Below are 24,986 nucleotides of genomic sequence, written 5' to 3' on the forward strand. Positions count from 1 at the left end.
TTTGACGTAAAAGGTGAATTTTTTTTTATAGGAATAGGTACAGGAAAAAGAGAAATCTCCTTTCAGTCTGTAGCTACTGCTGCTGCTTCCTGAGAAATTCACGATACCAATGTAGCAAGTGAGCGAGTGCTTATGGACTTATTTTGCCTACTTAAGGAGTTAGTGGGCTTTTGCTGTTGGGGCCCAATCTGTGGAGCCACTTGGTTAACCTAGGTCCTTGCAAGTGAGCTACGCACACATGGACTCCAATGAGAGAGCCCAGAAAGATTTCTCTAGATGCAAGTTATGTGGGTGATCCCTCTTCCTAGCCCTAGATGCTGCTGTTTGCCCATTTGCCGATGGCATTGATGGGAAAATGAGCAATCCCAGGCAGGGGGTGAAGACCCAGAAATGTTAGGACCTAGATGTGGCCTCAGTGATAGTTAGATATAAAAAATGAGAAAAGAACAAGGACATTTACCATGTACTAGGAAATTGTAGTGGAATAATTGAACACAAAAGATAGTGTTCAAGTGCACTTCATATATTGATATCTGTATGTGTCTTTCATTAGACATACAGTATTTTTACTGGTTAGAGCTGCTTATCTTATTATAGCCAGTTAGCTAGCCTGTTGGCTTAGTATTATAAACCACACATCTCTTAAACTGCTTGTGTCCAATTTAGCGGTATTACAGACTTTATGCAATTAATTTGCAGTAGGCTAGATAGCACAATATTATAGACCATATATATACAATCCACTATGCATCAGTGAAGCAACGTCTATATAGCTTTTGGTAGTGAGGGCTATTTGTCATTAGCAACTTATTGACACTTAGCCTAATTGGCCAGATAGCATAGTGTTACAGACCATATATTTCTCGGGCTGCTTGTCATATGCAGCTAATTTGTAATTGGCCGGGTAACACAATAGTATAAATCTTGCATGTGCATTACAATGTGAGCCAGCAGAGCACAGTTTGTGTGACTCTTAAAAAATATGGGTTGTTTAGGCTATTGCCACTAATCAGGTAACACAGAGCATGAGATTCTTCATTTGCATATAGAAATCAAAGTTGTTGGTCTATTACAACTAATTAATACAGAGCATTAGAGCATTAATTTGCATATGTCAAACAGTGCCGCAAAAGAGTATTGCTATTGAGCATATAGAAGTCAGAGTTGTTAAGCTATTACAACTAATTAGCACAGAGCATTCATCTGCATACGTTGATTTTTTTTTTTTCAACACACCGCACAGTACTGAAAATTTGCCGATTTTCATGACTGAAAATCGCACATTTTCAGGACTTAAAAATCGCCCGAAATCGCACCATATAGCACTTTTTTACCGCAAATTCGCATCTCATTACATATGCGAATTCGCTGCAAAAAACGCGATTTTTAAAGGTGCGATTTGGTGCGATTTTTTTCTTACCAAAAAAATCGCACCCTATTACATTTCGCCCCTAATGTCTCTCCTACGGATCTACTACTAATGCTAAGACTTCAATGTAAAGTATAGTAAATCAATAATATATCTGCTGCTCCGATCGCTGCTACTGTAGATATTATTGCTCATCTGTTAATGTTTGTTTTTTATTCTTTGTGAAAATGTTGAAAAACCCAATAAACAAATTTTGAAAATAAATAAATAAATTCAGCGAAATATATATAGAGTAGTGTGAGTTTAGTACATGGTATATGTATTTTTTTGATTTAGTGAACAGCACTTTTGACGTAAAAGGTGAATTTTTTTTTATAGGAATAGGTAGAGGAAAAAGAGAAATCTCCTTTCAGTCTGTAGCTACTGCTGCTGCTTCCTGAGAAATTCACGATACCAATGTAGCAAGTGAGCGAGTGCTTATGGACTTATGGTCTGTAACACTATGCTATCTGGCCAATTAGGCTAAGTGTCAATAAGTTGCTAATGACAAATAGCCCTCACTACCAAAAGCTATATAGACGTTGCTTCACTGATGCATAGTGGATTGTATATATATATGGTCTATAATATTGTGCTATCTAGCCTACTGCAAATTAATTGCATAAAGTCTGTAATACCGCTAAATTGGCCACAAGCAGTTTAAGAGATGTGTGGTTTATAATACTAAGCCAACAGGCTAGCTAACTGGCTATAATAAGATAAGCAGCTCTTAACCAGTAAAAATACTGTATGTCTAATGAAAGACACATACAGATATCAATATATGAAGTGCACTTGAACACTATCTTTTGTGTTCAATTATTCCGCTACAATTTCCTAGTACATGGTAAATGTCCTTGTTCTTTTCTCATTTTTTTTATATCTAACTATCACTGAGGCCACATCTAGGTCCTAACATTTCTGGGTCTTCACCCCCTGCCTGGGATCGCTCATTTTCCCATCAATGTCATCAGCAAATGGGCAAACAGCAGCATCTAGGACTAGGAAGAGGGATCACCCACATATCTTGCATCTAGAGAAATCTTTCTGGGCTCTCTCATTGGAGTCCATGTGTGCGTAGCTCACTTGCAAGGACCTAGGTTAACCAAGTGGCTCCACAGATTGGGCCCCAACAGCAGAAGCCCACTAACTCCTTAAGTAGGCGAAATAAGTCCATAAGCACTCGCTCACTTGCTACATTGGTATCGGTGAATTTCTCAGCAAGCAGCAGCAGTAGCTACAGACTGAAAGGAGATTTCTCTTTTTCCTCTACCTATTCCTATAAAAAAAAAATTCACCTTTTACGTCAAAAGTGCTGTTCACTAAATCAAAAAAATACATATACCATGTACTTACAGTGGTTCACTGACAATTAATATAGGCCATAGGCTTATAGCCATCAGGGTGTATCTGTGTTGATTTAAATCTTGGATAAAAAGTCATCCAGTTGGTAAATCTCTAAACCATAGACTCAGTAATATCTCAGGGTCCTTGAAAAATAAATAAAAAAACCAACCCACTAACATTGAAACTTATACTTATGAGTGGTCACAAATAGATACTGTAGATTGAGTTATCTTTTATTGTAAAACCCAATCATTGGCTCTCTACTGTGAGACTCCCTAGAAACCAATTTCCAGAGGAGCACCATAAGACATATAAGGTGATATTTTGCTGTACCTTCATCACAAAGAGCAAGCCCATCTGCCCAAGACAAATTGTGGAGGTAGAAGGGTGTCAAACATTCTTTTGCTCCTTTTTTTATATATATAAAAAAACATTAAATCTTATTTTGCTCTGCCTAGGGAGACGTACTTACCCAGGCAAGACCTTGCATGTTGTATGTTTTGTTTGTGAAATTGTTTGTGTGTTAATAGTTGGCTCAAATATTTTAACCGTAAATAATAAAAGTGAATTTTTAAACAAAAAATCATATCATAGACAAGGTGTGCCCCAAAAAAAGAGAGAGTCCTTTTCTGTTCTTTCTATCCCGATGAAACAATCTAAGGATCATAGGGGTGCCAGAAACTGTCAAAGGACAGGAACTTTATGATTTTATAAAAATCACACTGCCCACTTTACTCGAGGTCCAAAGCCGGTGTGAAGACATGGTGATAGAAAGGGCCCACGGATTAGGCCCGCAAAGGCCACAAGAGGGAGCCAGACCCAGAGCCATTATATTCAAGACCCTTAACTATCTACATAAAGAACTATTATGGGGCGCTTCCAGACGGCATAAGAATCTTGAATGGGAGGGGAATAGATTTCTCATTTTCCAAGACTACTCGGCCGAACTGGCCAAAGCCAGGAAAGACTTTTCTCTCCTCTGTTCCCACTGGATTAAAGACAACAGAAAATCCACATTGCTGTACCCAGCGAAGTTACGTATCTACACGGGGACCTCCTTTGACGACTTCATGTCACCCTTAGATGCAAAAAAATTCCTAGAAGAAGAATGGGCAGAACATGGACCCCACCACCAAATGTCTGATTGTGACTGACTTCGCACTTCAGATATACGCAAACTTAAAATGACGCGATACACTACCCTACCTCTCTAGGTGGCTCTCTCTTGCTTATCCGGACCCAAGAACTTACCCTTTAAAAATCCCCATGGAACTGCTCCAGTACCCTTCCAACCGATGATCATCAGAATCTGACCAAGTACTCGCCCAAACACAGAAAGGACACCCCCGCCAGCACTTCACTTCTCCACCTGTCTGCCTCCACTGGTAAATTGTCAAGGATTGACTATATACTTATCTCAAATACCTTACTCTCAAAATTGGAGGAGACAGGGATTGAGCCCATCTCCCTGTCTGATCATGCACTGGCATGGGTCCAGCTTACTCTCTCCGCAGAGCAATCAAAATGTATTTCTTGGCGCTGCCCAGCATCACTAGCAACCTCTGCTTCACTAAAAGCGGAACTATTGAAAGCTTGGGAAGATTATCAATTAAACAATGCCACAACATTAGAATCTGACCCCCTTCTATTCTGGCAGGCTTCAAAAGCAGTCATACGAGGGACCATTATCTCCTTTTACGCCTACCAAAAGCGTAAATTAAACTCAGACTATATTGCAACTAAAAGTAGATTAACCAGATCCTATAACGCTTTTAAATTTAATCCAACCCTGAACAGCAGGAATACATATATGAAAGACAAAACATCATTTGATATGTTCTTTACCAAGTTGGAGGCAAGATATACATTCCGCAAGGAATTCAGATTTCATAAGTTTGGCAACAAGTCGAGTAGACTCTTGTCAAACCTACTACAGGGCCAAAAACCACCCTCCACGATACATCCATTAAAAAAGCCAGACGCTACACAAACCATAACCAATGCCCAGATAGCGGAAGTCTTAAATGCGTTTTATTCAAAATTATACTCTCTCCCACAATCAGACATAACTCAGAGTATGAGATTCTGGGATGACATAGTCTTACCCCAATTGCAAACTGATCTAAGTTCCAGTCTTACCCAAGACATATCCTTACAGGAAGTCACAAATGCCATAAAGCAGCTAAAGCCCGGGAAGGTGCCAGGTCCAGACGGACTCACGTCAGAATATTACAAACTTCTTCAACCACACATTGCACCCTGCCTAGTCACTACATTTAATACAATCTTACAGAATGACACAATCCCCTCACATTTCAATTCAGCCAATATCCGCGTCCTTCCCAAACCTGGGAGAGACCTTTCCGACCCAGCCTCTTACAGGCCAATATCCCTATTGAACCTTGACTATAAATTGCTAACAAAAATTCTGTAAGACCGTCTTAAAACCATAGTCCCCACTCTGGTCCACCCAGACCAGACTGGCTTTGTTGCAGGGCGTAACCCAGTGATAAAGCTACGGAGAGTCCTTTCTGTACTCTGCGAGTCCCAGGGTGCCATGTCGGGGGCCCCTAGAGCCATTCTGTCACTGGACGCGGAGAAGGCCTTCGACATGGTGCACTGGGATCATCTATATACCACTCTACAATGATTTGGCATCCCCAACAAGTTTGTTTCATGGCTGAAAACTTTATATCACTCTTCCACATCCAGAATAATTTGCAACGGGACAATATCTGAGCCATTTCAAGTACTGCGGGGCGCAAGACAGGGATGCCCACTATCCCCACTACTATTTGCCCTAGCTTTGGAGCCTCTTGCAGTGGTATTACGCTCCTCTCCCCACTTTACGGGTATAGTAATGGGGGACATAGACATGCGTCTGTCACTTTTTGCTGACGATATGTTATTATTTTTAGCTAACCCACAACACTCTATCCCTGCCACCTTATCCTTAATCCGACAATATGGTACCTTCTCCGGTTACAAAATAAACATTAACAAGTCGGAACATTTGATGCTAAGAGGACGCCCCCTGGAATTACCCAATGACCCAGACTTAGACACTATCAGCCTTCAGGCATCACATATCAAATATCTTGGCATTCAGGTCCCTAACAAAATTGAGAACCTTTATAAACTCAATTTCATGCCCTTGATTCTTAAAATACAAAAATCCATGGAAGGATGGCAAGAATTGCTGCTCTCTTTAATAGGCCGAATAGAAGTAATAAAAACAATTCTTCTACCTAAACTCACCTTCGCTATGCAATTACTACCCCTAAAAATTTCAAAAGGTGACGCGCTCCAGCTTACCAGACATTGTAGTACCTTTATATGGAGAGGCAAAAAGCCTAGAATCTTTATGCAAAAATTGCAAATGCCCAAGTTGCACGTAGGTCTGGGATTCCCAAACCTACTTTTGTACTCGAAGGCATCACTCAACAGATACGCACTGGACTGGTTACTGGACACAGATCACTACTCTATCCCTGCCCTTGACAAAAGACTATTCTATCCCTTCTCCCCGAGTGCCTTCCTCCACACAACCAAAAAGTTGATCCCCCCTTATATATACAACCACACTTTTTTCAGAGATACGTATGAGGCCTGGCAATCATTATGCAAAACCCAGCATAAAGACTCTTCCAATTCACCTTGGCTACCAATATGGGGCAACCCGGGGTTTACTCCCGGAATAATTTCTGCTGCCTTTAAACGGTTGAGAACAAAAGGGCTGACCCTTGACTCCCAAGTATTCGACCCAGGGGGAGCAACTAAAACCTTTCCGCAGCTACGGGATGCCTTTGGATTGCCTCATAGCGCCTTATTTCCAGTTATGCAGCTGACGCATTATGCCAAATCCCTTACCACTCACTCATTTAATCAGTCGCCACAGGATTCCTTACATAATATTATAGTGAAATTCCAACTCAAAAAGTTTAAGACTAAGCTAATCTATAGTGAATTCCTCAAACCCCAAACCCAACCAGCATGGTCCCAGACCACCGCCGCGTGGTCAAAAGATCTCCCAGACATGATTAGTGAAGACACTCTATTTAAATAACATAAAGAAACGATGAGTTCGTTAAAATCGTCTTTATTACAAGAGACACATATAAAAATCTTATACAGAACATACATATCCCAGGGCCAGAGAAGCCATTTTGTGGAAGAGGAGTCCGGACGATGCCCAAAATGCCATTGCAGCTCAGCAACATTACTCCATATCCTCTGGACATGTGGCCGGACCAAAAAGTTCTGGAACAAAATAATAAATTACATCAATATTAGCTTTAAGCTGTCAGCTACTCTACACCCTGTTCATTTGCTTTTTGCAAATTTCGACCGCTGGCAATTGTCTGGGCCACACAGCATATACCTTTTTTGACAATCCTTGTCACATCCGCAAAAAAAACTAATATTAAAGCAGTGGCTGTCTCACTCCCCCCCAACATTGACGAACCTAATCAATATGTTGAATAAAATTATGCATTTTGAAACATACGATGTCACACTGTCTACGGGGAATGCTTCCAGCTTCTCTTAAGAGATGGGAAGCATATGAAACACTACAGAAGCTAAATACTTAAGAATGTTATGGAATGACGTGCAACATGTTAAACTGTTAAATGCAGAAGAGCAAAAAGGACTATAGGGGCAGAGCGCGGCTCCACTACCCTCTTCTGCATTTATCAAAACTAGCCGTGCCAGGTCAAACGGCTGGTGCCGCCGCTAGCACCGAACAAAGCACAGTGCGCAGGTTACCCCCAAGTATCTATGTTAAACTGTTAATAATTATGTGAAACTTGTCCAAATTTTCCATTGAAGGAATCATAATGCTGTTGGAAATATGTTTTGTGTGTACATGCATACTCATGGTCCCAGGTCCACAGATCCACCTGTATTTTCACTTACTTGACCATTTGACATTCGCATTAACACATTGCCATGTAGGATCCAACCCCCCCCCCCCCCTTAACCCACCCTACCTTCCCCTACTCTATCTCTACTCTCTACTATCTCTTTTATAATAAAGTTTAGATAAGATGGTGGCTTCAGAGCAGAACCCGAAGGAGCAAGTGGATAATATGAGTCTCAATGTATGCCTCATTTAAAGGCTACCACTAACACACAGAATAGATTGGAGACTTGACCCAATATATTAATACTTAATATATTAATATTCACAATGTGGAGTAAAACTGAATTCCATATGTTTATTTACCTATCAGTGGAATATCTTGATAAGACACCGGGGGCGAAATGTAATGGGAGGCGAATTTTTTTTTTTAGTTTTTTCCCCGCAAAATATGCAGTTTTCGGGCATTTCCCGAAAATCGCATATTTTATAGGGTGTGATTTGCGTCAAAAATCGCATTTTTTAAAGGTGCGATTTTTAGTTAGACTAAAAATCGCATCCGACTTTCTCGGCTCCTGATTGGCCGCTAGGCGGCCAATGGAATCATTCTGAGAAGAGGCGCGGAAGATGAAACAGCTCTGCGCCTCTCCAGTCCGCGAGCGGGTACCAGCCGGGAGCAGCGTGTCTGCCGGCGAAGATGCCGAGGTCGTCGCCGGGGACCAGGTGAGTAGGATTTCCTTCCTCAGGTACCCCTTTTGGATTACTTCGGATCCTGGACCCCGGAGACATCAGCCCTGGAGCCCAGGACCCTGGACCAGCCCCGGAACCAGGACCAAGGCCCCGGAACCAGACTCTTCAGCCCAGGAGCCCCGGACGCAGGATCCAGGGACCGACCTACGGGCTCAAGGTAGGTAAGTATCAGTATGTGTGGGCTGTGGATGTATTAAACTTTTATTTTTCTGGGTGTCAGTGTGTTTTATTTTTTTTTTTTTTTAATCTTTTTATTAAATTTTTGCAGAATAACAAATTTGTTTGTCGTTAAAGTATATAATAAAGTATGAAATACATTGTTGCGTTATACAGTCATACATACATTGTGGTACGTGTGGTTTTTGTACAACTCAGCCAAAGTTCACAGTAGTGAAAATAATCCTGTATTAGTAACAATGACCATAGACGTCTACTGTTGGATTAGTGGAAAATATATACTTCTAACAGATACATATAAGACTAAAATAACTTGCATCAATGAGGGGGGGGGGGGGGTGGTGGAGGTGAGGCAGAATTGCGTCTGGGTGGAGTAACTTACTCCTAGTGCGATATTGTGCCTTACACTCTTCGCACCCCTATGATTATTGCATTTTTGGCTAATGGTCTATATAACTGTAGCTAACACACCTACACTATACACACAATAGACATAATAATTACATTATCTGAACTGCCAGTAGGCTGTATAACATAAGCACAAACTTAGACATAAGACAAAGGACATGAAACACAGCACACATGAGGGAGAGAGGGAGGGGGGAATGGGGTATTGAGCTTCGTGACCTTGGGTTCTGAAGCTCTATAAAGTTCAACTTTGATATGAGTATTTCCACTCATACAGGGAATTTACTATCAGCAGTTGAGTGGAATAAGGAAGGGATATCTTGGATACGCAGGGGTTGACTACAACTCCCCATTCTGCATAAGACGTCTGTGTAAGAACCATTCTGTAGAGTCAAAAATACTAAATATTTGTTCTTGGGTTTGGCGAGAAAGGGATTCTATGTATGACCCCCACTTCTTATAGAAGTAGACTATTCCAGATTCAATATTAGTCGTAGCTGATTTCCTATCAAAGTACATTTGTTGAAGCATTTTTTCATTTACTTCTACAATCGTGGGGGATGTTGAAGATGTCCAGTGGGTCAAAATTATTTTTTTTGCAATAGTTATTGTGATTGTGAGGAGAGGGAGAAGTCGGTGTTTATTAGTTCCTAGTTCCCATACGTCGAAATTTGCAAAAAGGCAAGCTTGGGGATTCGGGGATATCCTGATTTTATATGTATTAGAGATAGTGCAGGTTAATTTGTTCCAAAATTTTCTGATCTTTCCGCACTCCCAGAAACAATGGAAAAAAGAGGCCCGGTTTGCATGACATTTGGGACACTCTCCTGTGACTGAGGGGACAAAGTGGGCCAGCCTAGCTGGGGAGATATAAGCCCGTTGTATCGATTTTAAATGGACCTCCTGCAAATAGGAGGATGCTAGAGTTTTCATGGTTAGGGTATGATATTTACTGATTGGTTCATGGGACTGTAGCTCTGTAATATCCTTAGACCATTGTGATCTGAGCGTGTTCCATCTCGTTTCTGAGGATGCGGAAAGTAACAGAAGATATAATGGTTTAAGTCTGAATGAGTGCTTGGTGTTATGATTGAGTATATGTTGTAAGGGGTCTGCAGAGGGAGAAGGGGAATTGATTATTTGTTTTGGATGTAGGGTCGCTAAGAAGTGTCTCACCTGTAAATACATGAAAAAGTTGGTTTGGGGGAGCTGGTATTCTTGTCTAAGTTGTTCGAAGGGTTTGATCTAGCCACTTGTGTCATAGACCATGGTTGCGTCAGATAAGCCCTTCTCCTTCCAATTCAGGAAAGTTTTGTTAGTGCATGATGGGGGGAATGCTGGGTTACCCCATAGAGGTGTTTTCTGTATACTTTGTGGATTTCTAAGGAGCTTTTTGTTAACCCATTGCCATGCCAGGTATATATCATAAAAAAGGATATTTGATTTAGCGAGGCGGGGTAGGGTCGAGGGTTTAGTAAGCAGAAGGGCTCCTGGGGAATAGGGATAAAGAAGAGCATTGTCTATCTCTACTGTCGTGAAGTGATTCGTATTGTTCAGCCAGTCTGAGATGTAGCGGAATAGAATCGTGTTATTATATACATTGAAATCTGGAATTCCACTCCCACCCAAAGATAGTGGTGCCATCATTTTAGCCAAGGCTATTCTAGGCCTCTTACCGCCCCAGACAAATTTAGTTATGGCTTTGTTCAGCTTGTCTAGATCTTGTTTTCGCATTCTGATAGGTAGCATCTGCAACATATAGAAGATTTTAGGGAAGACTACACTTTGTATCACTGCAATTCTACCTAATGAGGACAGGGGGAGAAGGAGCCAGCCCTCCATTTGGGTATTAACTTTGGAAATCAGTGGGGTGAAATTTAACTGATAAATCCTTGTGATATCAGCCGGGATTTTTACTCCTAAATATTTAATTTCAGTGGCCAGGACATTAAATGGGAGGGTGCGGAGATAGCTCAGTGTAATATGATCTATTGTGGGGAAGTATAGCACATCTGATTTTGACAGGTTAATGCGGTATCCTGAACTTTGGCCAAAGGATTTTATGATATGTAGGATCTGTGGGATTGATTCGGAGGGATTGGAGACAAACAATAACATGTCATCTGCAAATAATGACAATTTTAGTTCTAGTGAGCCTAGTTTCATTCCTTGGAATCTTGTATCAGATCTGAGAGCTATGGCTAGCGGTTCTAGGGCGATCGCAAATAATAAAGGGGAAAGGGGACATCCCTGTCTGGTGCCTTTTTCTATGGTAAAGTGTTCTGACAGCAGTCCGTTACAAGCTATATGTGTGCGGGGGAGGTGGTTTATGCATCTCAGGACGCGGAGAAGGCCATCGGGGAATCCAAATTTAGATAACGTTGAATATAGATGATCCCATTCAACAAGGTCGAAAGCCTTCTCCGCGTCCAGAGAGATCAGCACTGAATTTTTGTTACCCATGTCCCCTGGGAGGGTGGAGGCGAGGATTGTGCTGAGTGCCTTACGAACGTTTGTTTCCGAGTGTCTTCCCCAGATAAAACCTGATTGATCAGGGTGGATAATTGATGGTAGTAGGGGTTTGATTCTGTCAGCTATAAGTTTGGTAAATAATTTATAATCCAAATTAAGAAGGGATATCGGGCGGTAAGAGCTGGGTAATTCAGGATCTCGGCCAGGTTTTGGAATTACTCTCAATAGCGCAGTATTGAAGTGTTGAGGGGGGATTTGTGCTGAAAAAAGTTGATTAAGGAAAGCTGTCAGGGCTTGGGTAAAAGTGTTTTTTTTTCTTAGTAGTTTATAAAAATCACTGCTGAAGCCGTCAGGGCCTGGGGCTTTGTCGCTTTTTAAAGAGGTTATTGCTTTAAGCACCTCCTCCTCCGTAAATGGGGCCATCAGTGATTGCGCTTCTCTGGGAGAGATCTGTGGGCATTGGATAGAGTCCCAGTCAACATGGTTCTCCATCTGTGGACTGAGATGAGATGTGGGATCGGGGGGGGAATGGGAGTAGAGGTTTGAGTAAAACCGACGAAGGGTGTCAGCAATTTCTACATTTGACTTGGTAAAGTCCCCTCTAGCATTCCTGAGAGGTTGGACCACCATTGGGGGTCTAGTGCCTTGAAGGATTCTCGAGAGGAGTTTACCGGTCTTATTTCCAAATTTATGGAATCTGTAACTTGAAGAAAAGAGGTGTCTTTCTCCTAGTTTTTGTAAATATGCATCATAATTTGTTTTAGCTGTTAGGTAATCCAATTTAGATGAGGCATCAGGGCGTGATTTGTATTGTTGGAAGGTGGTGGTTAGGTGATTTTGAAGATCTAAATATTTGGTTGTATATGATTTATTATTGTTCGCAATGTATGACAGTATCTCCCCCCTGATGACAGACTTAGCGGACATCCAAAATAGAGGTGGGTTGGTTTGTAAATGATGGGAGTTGTTGGTACAAAAGTCATCCCAACTTTTTTCAAGTCTAGCCTGAAATTTAAGCGATTTGGCAAGGTAAGTAGGGAATTTCCATAGGCGTGATTTGGGATCCGAAGAGGGGTACCCGAAAGAGATTGTGATAAGCGCGTGGTCTGAAAGGGAAATAGCATTGATTTCAGAATCACGTACAAGTGAAAATAGAGTGTGGGATATGAAAATGTAGTCAATCCTAGAGAAGGTATTATGGGCAGCAGACAAACATGTGTATTCTCTTTCGGTGGGGTTTAGTGCCCTCCACACATCCACCACCTGTAGGGAATCTGCCAAAGCCGGGATACCTAATTTCGGGAGTTTAGGGGGATTGTTTTTCTGGGAGGAGCGATCTAAAACATTGGATGAGATAAGGTTGAAGTCGCCTGCTAATATAAGCGGGTTGTGGGAAAATGGGATCAGGGCCGCTGTTAATTTTTGCATGAATATTTTGGAATAAATATTTGGGGCGTAGACATTACACAGGGTGTATGGCTTAGATTGGATTGTAATAGAGATGATAAGGAATCTTCCTTCCGGGTCAGTGATCAACTTATCTATTTCGTAGGAAATATTAGATTGGATCAGAATTACTACCCCTCTTGCTTTGGAGTTATAAGGGCTAGATCCAACTACCTTCCAACCTAGCATATTTAATTTTGCTATTTCGGGTGGGGTCAGGTGAGTTTCCTGCAAAAAAGCCAAATGGACTTTTCGTTTATTAAGGTTAATGAGTACCTTACGCCTCTTCATGGGGGAGTTGAAGCCTCCTACGTTCCAAGAGCCAACCGTCAAGTCTGACATCTATTCTTCGTTGAGGATTGAGTTGCCTGTAGAGTTTGGAGTGTGGTCTCGAAGGTCCGAATAAAGTGAAGACAAGAGGAAAGAGAGGGTGGGGACACATAACATGGGGGATACGACAAAGACATGACAGACAAATGAAAACAAAAAACATATAGTAGAATGTACCAGAAAACAATTTTCATCGATATCAAACAATGAGCAGTCCAATGATTAAGGTTATGTTTCACCGATGAGAGACTTCCTAACATATCTAAAGTGGAGTATGCAACTTGTTCAGTGACCCACTGAAATTCAATATTTAACATGGGTGGGGAAGCGAAGCTGAGTCGTCACCGTCATTCCCGCCCACCAACTAATATAAAAGTCTAGAGGGAGGAACCTAGCCATCCCTTGAACCGTCTAACTTTAAATGTGCTTGACCTGAATTTGGGAGAGTGAAGGAAATTAAGGAGAGGGGGGGGGGGAGGGGGGGGGGGTAAAGAGCAGTATATATGAATAAGTGGGTTGGGAGTGGGGGGGGGGGGAGGGGGTAAGGGGCAGAATCATTTATCAAGTCAAAAAGTCTTAACGCTAATGATCTTAGAACAGAGAATAACAAAATAAACATATCCCTGCAGTTCTTAACAAAATTATGTATCTTGGATGTCGGACTATTACTATACAGTAACTACTCAGTGAGGAGGAGATTGACATTTCGAGTATCGGTTTTGCTGGAGACCATAAATGAATTAAAGAGGAGGGTGGGAGGGGGAATGGGTAGTGGGATGGGGGGGGGAGCGGAAGGAAGAAAAAAAAAAATTACATTCTGGGTTTCAGACTGTGAGATATCTTCTCCCTTTCCCCTGATAAAGGATATACGATCCTGATTAATATTAGTAGGGATAAGAGCTAACATTAGGTTGCAATTAAGATTTTAGGCGCAGTCCTGAGGAAGGAAAGTCATGAAGTACTGTGCTGTACTACAAATGTATGATTTCAGTTCCATCTTTTTCTTGTAAGGCCAGAAAGATGATTATTTGTGTTGTGAACGTCCAGAACTTGTATATTTAGGTCTTAGGTTGGTGGGTTTGGGTCGGTGGGTGATCAGCCATCCTTGTGGTGGTTACGGAGGCATAGGACGCAGGAGGGACCCGGTCGCTGATATCCTGATCTCGTTCTGCTAGAATTCCGCGAATATAAGATTCTGCATCTTTAGCTGAGAGAAAGTCCTTGTGGGAATTACCGTCATAAATGCGTAATCTGGCGGGATATAATAAGCCAAACTTACGGCCCTCAGTAACTAGTTGGGAGCAAATTGGAGAAAAAGCCTTGCGAGCCTTCGTCAACTCCACTGAGTAATCCTGGAAAATTAGCAGGGTATTGCCTTCCCATTGTATGTTCTTCACCCGTCTGGATGCAGTCCAGATTAATTGTTTATGGAGATAGTTCATACATCTGAATAGCGTAACACGGGGCCTGGATTTATTAGGAGAGGGAGTGGGACCCACTCTATGAGCCCTCTCTATTACCATGTCTCTGCATTCTTGTTCGATGCCCCAGGTGGTGGGTAATGTGTTTTTCACAAAATGGGAGAGAGCTGTTCCTTTAAGAGATTCAGGTAACCCAACCAGCCTGATGTTATTCCTGCGGGAACGGTTCTCGATTTCGTCGAGTTTGTTCCATATATGATAGTTATCAGACGTGAGAGATTTTACAGCATGCTGCACGTCTTTTAGCTCGTGTGAGACAGCCCCCAGGTGATTTTCTGCAGTGGCCACTCGGTGGGTGAGGGATTTTAGCTGCGCCGTTATGTCTGACACTGCCTGTGATAGCAGAGGGGCCATGGTGTTTTTAATGGCGTCTACAATATCCCCATATGTAGCGGGCATGTCAGGGGAGCGGCAGAGTTTACTCACTGCGTCTGGGTGGTCGGCTGCCGTTTTCTTGCTGGCAGGTGAGGTATCTACGTGAGGGGTGCCGGGCGCCATGTTCTGCTCGATCCTCCGCTTCTCCTGGCGTGGAGGGAGCGGCGTGGACGGTGCCGTTGCGGATGTTAAAACATCCATCCTGACTCCCAGGTTGAGCGGGTGCCTGTGCAGATTAGATGAGGCGGTTTGGAGGCTGATTAAGCCTTGAAAAAACTGTGTTTGTTGGCGGGGGTAGACGGAGCTCCGGAGCGTGCTCCCTCACTCCATGAACCGGAAGCGGAAGTCCTCAGTGTGTTTTATTTAACTATTTTTTGTACTGTGGAACTACAAGTGCCAGCGGGCCCTTTAATGCCCTGCATGCTGGGACTTGTGGTTCTCCAAGTCCCAGCAGGCGGGGTAGGCTTGCTGGGACTCATAGTTCTACAGTATAAGGCAATAGTTTTTATTCTTTTTTTTACACTTTTCATCAGCCCGATGCCCACCGCCCAGGGGCATCGGGGACAGCTCCGGACTTTCAGCATGGGCTGGTAAGTCCTGGAGGGGGGGACCCCTTCATTGGGGGGGTCCCCACTTCCCCAGGACCCCTGCCCATGCTGACCAGCCACGGGGATAATGCTTTGGCCGCGGGACCTTATATAATAAGTGTCCCCCGGCTGTGGCATTACCCTGCTGGCTGGTTGGGTCTGGTGCTGGTTCTTAAAATACGGGGGACCCCTAGTCATTTTGTCCCCCGTATTTTGGGAACCAGCGCTGGACCTTGAGCCTGGTGCTGGTTTCATTAAATCAAGGGAACCCCTATTTGTTTGTCCCTCTGATTTTATGATACCAGCACCGGCTTTTTGAGCCCGGGGCTGGTTATGCTTAGGAGGGGGACCGCACGCCGTTTTTTTTTTTTTTCAACCCACCGCACAGTACTGAAAATGTGCCGATTTTCAGGACTTAAAAATCGCCCGAAATCGCACCATATAGCACTTTTTTACTGCAAATTCGCATCTCATTACATATGCGAATTCGCTGCAAAAAACGCGATTTTTAAAGGTGCGATTTGGTGCGATTTTTTTCTTACCAAAAAAATCGCACCCTATTACATTTCGCCCCTAATGTCTCTCCTACGGATCTACTACTAATGCTAAGACTTCAATGTAAAGTATAGTAAATCAATAATATATCTGCTGCTCCGTTCGCTGCTACTGTTGATATTATTGCTCATATGTTAATGTTTGTTTTTTATTCTTTGTGAAAATGTTGAAAAACCCAATAAACAAATTTTGAAAAAAAATAAAATAAATTCAGCGAAATATATATAGAGTAGTGTGAGTTTAGTACATGGTATATGTATTTTTTTGATTTAGTGAACAGCACTTTTGACGTAAAAGGTGACATTTTTTTTATAGGAATAGGTAGAGGAAAAAGAGAAATCGGTACTTGTTTCCTAGCACGGCCACAAATCTTGGCCATCGGGGGTAATTATAGTGGCCTGCGACGCGACCGACGCGATGCCCCCGATTTTTCCATTGAAAACAGTGAAAAATCGGGTCGGTCGTGTCGTGTGCGCCTAAAAATGCTTAAATGGTCCACCCACGATGGCCGCGATTTCCCCATAGGGAACAATGTTAAATGCCTAAATTTACCCGCGATGACCCCGATTTCCCATTGGAAACAATGTTAAATGGGTCAATTTACCCAAATCATCATAGGGAAGAATGGTAAATGGGCCAAAAAGCCCAAAAAACCCCCCTGACCAGTGAAATGTACCTCCAAAAGTAGTTCCCGCCACCCCGCGATGAACGTGAACCCGAAGCGTGGCGAGCGCAGCGAGTCCGCGAGGGGCGGCGGTACGCGTCCTCCGACCTTTTCATACCCCCACTATCCACTAGGGCGTGGAGTGAGAATAGAATAGTGTGGCGAGCCCGAAGCGTGGCGAGCGGACGCGGATACCTTCACAGGTAAACGCGTCCCTTCGCGGGCTTCACAGGTATCCGCGTCCCCTCGCGAAGCTTGCTGCGCTCGCCACGCTTCGGGCTCGGTGGCTCGCTGCGCTCGCCACACTATTCTATTCTCACTCCACGCCCTAGTGGATAGTAGGGGTATGCGCTCGCCACGCTTCGGGTTCACGTTGATCACGTGGTGGCGTAAACTACTTTTGGGGGGACATTTCAATGTTCAGGGGTGTTTTTGGCCCATTTACTATTGTTCCTATGATAATTTGGGTAAATTGAGCCATTTCACATTGTTTCCTATGGAAAATCGTGGTCATCGCGGGTAAATTGAGGCATTTAACATTGTTCTCTATGGGGAAATCGCGGGCATCGCGTCTGGCCCATCGCACTTGATTTTTTTGCGCATGCGATGCCCGCGATGGCCCCGATTTTACCCCCGATGACCGCGATTATGATCGTTGTGGCCGTGCTAGGAAACAAGTACCGAGAAATCTCCTTTCAGTCTGTAGCTACTGCTGCTGCTTCCTGAGAAATTCACGATACCAATGTAGCAAGTGAGCGAGTGCTTATGGACTTATGGTCTGTAACACTATGCTATCTGGCCAATTAGGCTAAGTGTCAATAAGTTGCTAATGACAAATAGCCCTCACTACCAAAAGCTATATAGACGTTGCTTCACTGATGCATAGTGGATTGTATATATATATGGTCTATAATATTGTGCTATCTAGCCTACTGCAAATTAATTGCATAAAGTCTGTAATACCGCTAAATTGGCCACAAGCAGTTTAAGAGATGTGTGGTTTATAATACTAAGCCAACAGGCTAGCTAACTGGCTATAATAAGATAAGCAGCTCTAACCAGTAAAAATACTGTATGTCTAATGAAAGACACATACAGATATCAATATATGAAGTGCACTTGAACACTATCTTTTGTGTTCAATTATTCCGCTACAATTTCCTAGTACATGGTAAATGTCCTTGTTCTTTTCTCATTTTTTTATATCTAACTATCACTGAGGCCACATCTAGGTCCTAACATTTCTAGGTCTTCACCCCCTGCCTGGGATCGCTCATTTTCCCATCAATGCCATCGGCAAATGGGCAAACAGCAGCATCTAGGGCTAGGAAGAGGGATCACCCACATATCTTGCATCTAGAGAAATCTTTCTGGGCTCTCTCATTGGAGTCCATGTGTGCGTAGCTCACTTGCAAGGACCTAGGTTAACCAAGTGGCTCCACAGATTGGGCCCCAACAGCAGAAGCCCACTAACTCCTTAAGTAGGCGAAATAAGTCCATAAGCACTCGCTCACTTGCTACATTGGTATCGTGAATTTCTCAGGAAGCAGCAGCAGTAGCTACAGACTGAAAGGAGATTTCTCTTTTTCCTCTACCTATTCCTATAAAAAAAAAATTCACCTTTTACGTCAAAAGTGCTGTTCACTAAATCAAAAAAATACATATACCATGTACTTACAGTGGTTCACTGACAATTAATATAGGCCATAGGCTTATAGCCATCAGGGTGTATCTGTGTTGATTTAAATCTTGGATAAAAAGTCATCCAGTTGGTAAATCTCTAAACCATAGACCCAGTAATATCTCAGGGTCCTTGAAAAATAAATAAAAAAACCAACCCACTAACATTGAAACTTATACTTATGAGTGGTCACAAATAGATACTGTAGATTGAGTTATCTTTTATTGTAAAACCCAATCATTAGCTCTCTACTGTGAGACTCCCTAGAAACCAATTTCCAGAGGAGCACCATAAGACATATAAGGTGATATTTTGCTGTACCTTCATCACAAAGAGCAAGCCCATCTGCCCAAGACAAATTGTGGAGGTAGAAGGGTGTCAAACATTCTTTTGCTCCTTTTTTTATATATATAAAAAAACATTAAATCTTATTTTGCTCTGCCTAGGGAGACGTACTTACCCAGGCAAGACCTTGCATGTTGTATGTTTTGTTTGTGAAATTGTTTGTGTGTTAATAGTTGGCTCAAATATTTTAACCGAAAATAATAAAAGTGAATTTTTAAACAAAAAATCATATCATAGACAAGGTGTGCCCCAAAAAAAGAGAGAGTCCTTTTCTGTTCTTTCTATCCCGATGAAACAATCTAAGGATCATAGGGGTGCCAGAAACTGTCAAAGGACAGGAACTTTATGATTTTATAAAAATCACACTGCCCACTTTACTCGAGGTCCAAAGCCGGTGTGAAGACATGGGCCCTTATTCTGATCGGTGCGTACTTTCCCGAATTCTTACGGTGCGGTCCGCACGCCACGTTGTGCGGTGGCGTACGGCCAACGTCCGTAGAAACGCCCACGTGTCCTCCGCATTCGGACGGACTCACTCTTTAAGAACAGGGCGTGTGTACGGACGACATACAAACCGTGCGTGTGCGGTGGACACGTACAGATTCTGCATGGTCTTCCCGCACAAGCACGGTCTTACCGCGTCAGAACGTACGGGAAGCTGTCCGTACGCCCCGATGCGGAGTATTTACGCTCAATCCCACACTTTTTTACTGAGTACACACAGCGATCACATGACCCACTTAGGCAATTAGGCAACCTCATGAAAAAGGGATTGTTATCAATTTCTATCAATTAAATGCTCATTTATACTGACCCACATTCCTACTACATTCATGACACACATTAACCCTTACAGCATGTGACCCTAACATACATCTATATACACTATTTACATTTTGCTTATTTAAAAGATTTTAAACAAGTTACACATATACTTTTGCATGTTAGAAAAAAACATTGACTACTTTGAACTTTAAATAACTATTTATTATTATAAACAACAAAAAATAATTGTCTAATAAATTAATTAGACTCATCTATGAGCCGGTCCATTTCGGCCAATATCTGCCGCATGTGGCCTCTAATTCTTAGGAGGGCCCCACGGCGACCCTCCTCTGCTTGGGCAGGCTCATCTGTGGAGGAAATACAAATTGAAAAATTAATAATGATATTCATGCATACATTTAACATAGTCATACCCACATTTTAAACATGCACCGTGACAGGTGTGTGTGTGTGTATATGTATATATATATATATATATATATATATATAGACACATATATAACTATATATCTGACACATACACCTATACATACATGCATACATACTACATGGAAAGCCTGATTTTTGCCCTATACCCTTTACTCTGTAGAACACCTCACAGTCATACTGCTCCTTCTCAATCCAAACCCACCCATGACTAAGCTCTGAGAAGCATGTCACGCGCTGCACCAATCACAATTCTGCAAACAAAGTTCAGTGTCTGTTATATGATGGAGCCTGGCAGGGGAGTTACACAACTCTCAGGAATGCACAGTACATTGGTGCAATCAAGCATGGCTTGCCTGCTGATGGTCTGCTCCAGAAATCATTGTCATAATGCCAGTTAGGTGAAGCTGCAGCACTAACCCACTCCCATGCACAAAATCATTTACTAAGATCAAATCATCAAACAATTATGGTGGCAAACATACATGCAGACCGCAGGGGGTGGTTAGCTACAGGAGGGCCCAGGGGCACTGACCACTTGTTACTCCAGTCTAAGCCACGCCTGTCCATACTCCATTTATGCCATACTGAATCTAGTTTGGTCAAATTAAGCACCTGTAAACTATACTCACCTATATGAGGCTACAGATTGTACGCTTGCAGCAGGGACATGTAACCCTTACATGAGCACGTCATCACTTTCTTCCAGGATACAGATTAACTACACTGGTTCATTGACACTTAAAATCGACCTGAAAGCCATCCCCACAACCTGTGTCATTAATATGTGTCCTGGATGAAAGGGATGGTTTGCCCACCCTATCTAACCCCTAATTGTGTCTGTTGCTACCCAGTTTGTTTCATCACTTTATAGTATTGAAAAACACAATTGAATCACCAGTGCTACATAGCAAATAGTAGATGACAAAAGGATAAATTAATCCTTATGTATGTATACATACAATTGCTATGTAGTACCAATTTCTGCCGCCTGGACTACTGTACCTCACAGGCCTCAAACTCCTCCTCTTCCTCTGGGGCCTCCACTGGTGGCACCTCCTCCTCTGGTGGCACGTCCTCCTCTGGTGGCAGCGCCTCCACAGCCCACCCCTCCTCCTCCTCCTCCACTTCCTGTGCCACCTCCTCCGCCATCCCTTCCTCCTGAAGCACCTCCTGGGCCCTTGGTTGGGCAAGCTCCTCCTGGCCCACCTTTGGCTCCTCCCGGGCCTGTCTTGCTCGATCCCGTGCTGTGTTTGGGAAAAAACAAAAAAGTGCTGATTAGGGGTCATTTGCATTAAGCCTTATCAAGCTATAAATGCAAAGGTTATAAGTACAGATAATTGTACAGGCAAACAGCTTCTTAGTGGCCTTTACAAAACACAGCCTGTAACATGGCAGGTATGCTGTGACATTTGGGCCATTGTAAGCATCACAAACATTAATCCTACACAATGACATATTTTATCACCATTACAGGGTGTCAAACAGGAAGTAGCACACATATAGTGTATGCCATGTTTCACTCATGATCAGGCTGGTGACCTTATTGCCTTAAATATGGTCATGTAAGCAATCATGTACAAATGGCCATTTAATGTATAAACACTCACATCTCGCTATGCTGGCCCTGATTTGCTGGAGCAAATCCGGCTGGCGTCGTCTCAAGTCGGACCACCGCCGCTCCAGCTGTGCGATGGTCCGCCGCACCTGCGTACGTGCGAATATGCGGCGGCGGGCCACCGCATAAGCATTCCGCTTGTGGCGGTTGGTTACAAATGGGCCTGCCCGCCCCAGCCTGGTCTCCATAACGGAGACCAGTGTCCTCAGCTCCGCTGGAGAGAATGGGGCTGCTCTCCCATAGGCCGCCATCTTAGCAATGGCACAAATCAAACAATCATGTGCTGTCATTGGTTGATCAGAGTGATATTTGGTATTAACTTTATTGTTCATTTTTACACTAACAGCGTGTATGCACCCGAACACACGGCTAACCCATTGCATCGCAAACCCATCCTAAACAGACAGTGTAAAATAAGATGGAAATACATTATATATAATCTATAACATTCACCAAACATGGGTATAAGCAACAGGTGAAATAGTCTGCATCACTAGACACTTACACCTAACTCAACAAGGTACTAAACAGCTATTTTAGAATGAAAGCTATGCAGAAGAAACATAGCAAATAGTGGCAGACCTTTTCCCAAAATTAGGCCATGCTGCCATGTGTACACTTACCTTCTACTGGCCCATACTACAGAGGTGGAATGAAAAGTAGCTAGCATCCAGCCTGAATTTGGAGTGCTTTCACATGTGATTTGGATGCTAGCACTGATTACTTGTGCCTAAGTGGTGGACTGGATTTACAAATGGAATGGGTAGTGTCAGTTGTACTACATACCAAACAAGTGCACAGTACAGATGTACATTCAAATATACATTTCATGTGTGACCTCAGTTTTATTTGGTCATTGGTGTTCAAATCTGCATTTAGCTACTAAATCAGACTTACTCAGTTTGCCAGGTTTTTGAGAAATATTTATCCACACCAAGGGGATGCGTCGCACGGTTGACGCTGCCGTACGGAACGCAGGTTGCAGCTGATTAACGCCAATTACAGAAATAGTATTTAAAGTTGTCCTAGAAAGGCAAACAGTTGTTGCAAACATGGCTGGCTCAGAGTCTGAGGAAGAACAGGTGGTGCAGAACCTCTTGGCCCGCATGGAGTCCAACACCACCTATGTCCCCCTCAACCCAGAGCAGCCAGATGGGCCATCAACATCAGGCCAATCAGCAGCTGGCCCATCCTCAGCATCAGCAGAATCATTGGGAACACAGCAGGTGGCTTCCCAACAGAGTAGCCAGGCCAGCACTTCAAGTACAGCAACCGGTGGCCGTGGCAGTGCCAGTGGCAGTGGCGGTGCCAGTGGTCGTGCCCGTGGCCGCAATCGGGCAACAGAGGAACCAACCACCAGAAACATGGCATATGAACCGCAGGAGCTTGACATCCTGGTGACCCGGGCACGGGATTTGATAGAGTGCCCACCGGTAAAGTTGACACACACAAGGAGATGGAAGATCTGGGAGAAGATAACGGCGGAGATTAATGCGGTGGCTCCACAAGTTCGTGAGGCGGAGCACGTTAAGAAGAGGCAAGTACATGTGTGTTACATTTGAGCAGTACAAGTCCAGTAATGCTTACATTCAATATTAGATGGAGTTGCTCAATGGGTGGTCACGTTGCTTGGAGGCACAGACATGTTTGCCATGTCATTGAATTGATAGTTATTGGAGGGTGACTGTGATTGTATCTTCTAAGGGTTGTGTTTCAAAATGAATATAATCTAAGTTTGGTGTCAGGAGGCACATGTTGTATTATGTTTCATATTGCAATGGGAGTGACATGTATTAATATGTACACTTTGATTGCAGGTGGCACGACTTCAAAGGGAACCTCAAAAAGAAATTGACCCAGCGGTGGGAACACAGCCACACCTCTGGGGATGGCCCCATGCCATCAAAGCTGCAGCTCACCCCCCTGGAAGAGATGGCACAGTGCTGCATTGCAGTGGAGGAGGTCCGGGGGGTTAGCACCATAGACAGTGAGTCCCTAGCGGAAGTGATGGCTTTTACGCTTGAAGGTAATTTTTTGCCAGGCCATAAGTAGATGTTTTGAATTTTGCATGGAATGTGTGGTAATTGGTATTTTCTCCTTCAACAGCATCCCCACCGCCTAGTCAACAATCTCTTGAGGAGGTTGTGGAGTCTGTGCCACCTGGCCCCAGTAGCAGGCCCGTGCAGCAGCAGCCGGCAATGTCCGCGGCTGAATTGGCCACGTGGGGGCATGTGCTTGAAAGTATTGTGCAGCAGGGAGACTCGGCATCAGAGCGGGTGCGTAGGGCCGAGGAGGTGCTGCAGGGTTTGACCACCAGCCAGCAGAGTATTGCTGCGAGCCTGCAGGCTATGAGTGCCAGCCAGCAAGCTATGAGTGCCAGCCAGCAATCTATTGCTGCTAGCCTGCAGGTGCTGGCTGATCAAGCCCTGCGGCAAAATGAACTCCTCCTCCGCCATAATGAACTTATGGTGGAGCTAGTTACCACCAATAGGGTCCTAATGTCACCCGTTTCTGGTGCATTACCACCATCATCACTCCCTGCTGCCAGAGGGGGAAAAAGATCAATCCCCTCCCCAGCATGTGCTCCACGTGACCCACCATCTGACTGTGGCCGTGGGCGAGGCCGAAGAGCTGCTGCACGTGGCAAGGAGCCTGCCAGGGGCAAACGTGCCCGCAAATGAACTTGTGTCCCCATTAATCTCCACCGTTATGTCTTCCCAAATCTTCCATTGAGCTGTGTGTGTCAGCATCCTGTGTCAAATTCCGTGCCGAGGGTCACCACATTTGCCCGCGGTTCAAATGTCATGTTTGGTTCCCCTGTTGCCCTGTTTCGGCTAGCATTACTGTGTGCTGTACTTGAAGTGTTGGTGTTCTACTTTTGTTGTGAAGCCACCTGATGTGTTCCCTTATGATTCTGCTGTGGCTATTTATTATATATTATTTAATTTTAGTCCTGTTATGGTACCATTTATGTTGTGATGGTTTTGAAATTATTTTCTAAGTTTCTTTAATAAATGTTATTTTGGCCCCCCAAATGTCTGTATTAATTGATCCATGCAGAAGTGACATGTGTATTAGTATTATTAATATTAAGTTGTGTTCATTATTTGCAGTGTAAAAGTGTGTGACAAGTGCAGCATGTAATGTTCCCTTTAAGCTGCAATGGTTCCAATTGCAGCAGTGAGAAGCGTGTAATTAACAAGTAATGAGTAAAGAAGGTGATTGTATTGTGTTCAGCTGACATTGGTTGAGGTGCGTCCGTCCTGATT

The sequence above is a fragment of the Crinia signifera genome, chromosome 1 (assembly GCF_055691185.1).
Source record: "Crinia signifera chromosome 1, ASM5569118v1, whole genome shotgun sequence".
Taxonomy (NCBI): Eukaryota; Metazoa; Chordata; class Amphibia; order Anura; family Myobatrachidae; genus Crinia; species Crinia signifera.